A 2368-nucleotide genomic window follows, 5' to 3' on the forward strand; every position below is an offset into this window, starting at 1 on the left:
CGGGCATTGCTCAGCCTGGCTGGGCACCGAAGGTTCCCCCTTTGCTGGCGGGGAACCTGAGGAATTCTTCAGCCGGCTGCCAAGCTGCTTCTTGGCAGGAGGGTGGGCGGGTGCTCTGGGCTGAGGGTGAAATGGGAGCCCGGCTCTGCCACCAGCCTCTGCCACTGCCCCTTTGCTGGGCAGGGCTGGGGCAGGGGCAGCCAGCCTGCCAAAAACAAACCCCCGTGGGGGGAGCAAAGGCGGGGCTGCAGAACACCAGCTGCTTTGGGCTGCAGGCCAGGGAAGGCTTGGGCTGCCTTGGCTTAGGAGCCTTTCTTTGGGCCAGTGCAGCAGGGCAGGGAGAAGGCCTGGGTTTTCCTGAGCTGGGGGAGGTGGGGTTTTTCTTTGGCCTGGAGGGGTTGGGCCTTCCTCAGAACCCTGACACAATGTTAACAGTTGACCTCTTTTTCTTGTTTCCACTTTTGGTTTGTAATCTCCTGTCATGAATTTGTCGTTTGTTTCAAGGGAAGAGCTGGAGCTGGTGCCCAGTCCGGATTGGGAAGGGCTGGGACCATCCCTGGAGAGGATGTGACGTCCCCTCTGAGAAGGCTGAGGACATCCTTTGGGACACGCTCTTCTTCTGGCAGCAGATCTTGTGAGGTAGATGCTCATCTTGCCCATCTTGTCAGCAGGAGTGGGATAATGGCTTTTGGGAGATGGCAGCAGGCACATGAACATCCCGCTCTTGCAGCTGCTGAGGAGGTTGATCTCCTGGGCTTGGCTGGAGGAGGTGGCACCTGTGTTGAGTAATTTCTGAAATCCAATCGATCTGGGATGATCCAAATGACAGTTTAGTTCTCAGCTTGCTCGAGCTGTATCTCAGCTGTTCTCTGAACAGTTCTCTCCCCCACCTGCCCATTACTTCCCAAGTGCTCCCTCCTGTCCCTGCAATGAGTTCCCAGCTTCTCATGGTCTCCATCAAACCGTTGAGAGAAGAAATAGAAACTCTACTCCCAGTCCCTCGGAGTGCCCAAATGAGGAACAATGTAATCCTGGAGAAGTCCTAGAGAATTAGATAAGGGGTGTCCCAAACAAGCAGGATGTAAACTAAGCTCTGTGTACCCAGATAAAATAAAGAACAAACTTTATTTTTGGTGGTGAAACACAATGATGTTGTACTGCTCAAGACGTGAGGTCAGGATGACAGAGGAGGCCTGGAAGGACCAGCAAAGGACTTCCAATAGGGGTGTGACTATGTAAAGCAGAGTAATGAATATGTATTAAGTAAGCAAGACTGTTGAATGCACATGTAAACAGTGTGTGTAAGAAAAAGCCCTGTCTGTCCTTTGGCACGGTGGATTAGAGGAGCTCTCCTCTGAACGCCCAGAAGCTGAATAAAGAAGAATGCTCTTTTTAACATCTCCAAATTGGGGTGAAGAAGTTGGTTTCTGCTGCTTTTCAGTATGATTTTTGGCCCCCCAGACAGGACACCTCTGTCTGATCTGCCGCGGATCCGAGGGATCTCTGGATCTTCACGCCAGCACCAGGACTTTGCTGCAGAAGAGCACAGATCCCCAACCCAGTCTGGGACACAGGTAAGATCCCACTGGATAACAAGGCATTCTTTTTGGGAATCCTGCCCCTGTCAAACGTATGGATCTTTCAGCACACTGGGGGGTTCTTTGGTATTTTGGGAATCCTGCTCATCTGAGACCTGTGGATCTTCCAGCCCTTTGGGTGGGTTCTTTGGTATTCTGGAATTTGGTTTTGGCTTTGTTTTATTGATCACTCTTGTTTTGTACTTGTCTTTGTTTCTGTATTGTAACATTTTGGGTCTACTGTTTGGAGCTGGGAAGTGGGCAATCTGAAGGGGGAATTTTGAAGAAGTGTCCCTTGGTTGCATTTTGCAATATCGGATGAAGATTGGCGGCCCCCCCGGAGGAACAGCTCCCAGGGAGAATTTAATGGAGTGTTGGAATCAATGGGTGGCTGTTCTGGAACACTGAATTAGAATCCATTGTTACAGCTGATGCTGTTTTAGAAGGGGAACAGAAGCGGAAGGAGGTTATGTCTGGTGATGTGTTTTTCCCTTTGCAGAACCTGTGAAATGGCAGAAAGATTGTGGTGTAAATGCAGCGCCCTCAGAGCCCTTGGTGTGAGCCTGGAAAGGAAAATCAAGGGCAATGGTTAAAGCCTTGTTGTTCAATGTGGAGCCCAGGAAAACTTTCTTCTCATCTCCCCGCTAAGGAGGAGGACTCAGATCTTCTGGTTGGCCCCACGGGCAGGTTGAGTGGGGGAACAGAGAATCAAGATGCAGAAACCAACCTTGCAAGGGAACTGCCATGTGAAGAGGCAGCTTTAGCATGTCCAGAAGAAAAGGGAGAGAGAA

General features: G+C 50.8%; 1 long non-coding RNA gene across 1 annotated transcript; it reads left to right on the plus strand.

The window, feature by feature from the left end:
* Positions 1-508: 508 nt before the first annotated feature.
* LOC113940962 lies at positions 509-2178 on the plus strand. The gene is made up of 3 exons (XR_003525574.1): positions 509-639; positions 1462-1574; positions 2077-2178. It is a non-coding gene; the product is annotated as an uncharacterized LOC113940962 (long non-coding RNA).
* The last annotated feature ends 190 nt before the right edge of the window (positions 2179-2368 follow it).

Source organism: Corapipo altera, unplaced genomic scaffold (genome assembly GCF_003945725.1).
Source record: "Corapipo altera isolate COAL_440 unplaced genomic scaffold, ASM394572v1 60799, whole genome shotgun sequence".
Lineage (NCBI taxonomy): Eukaryota > Metazoa > Chordata > Aves > Passeriformes > Pipridae > Corapipo > Corapipo altera.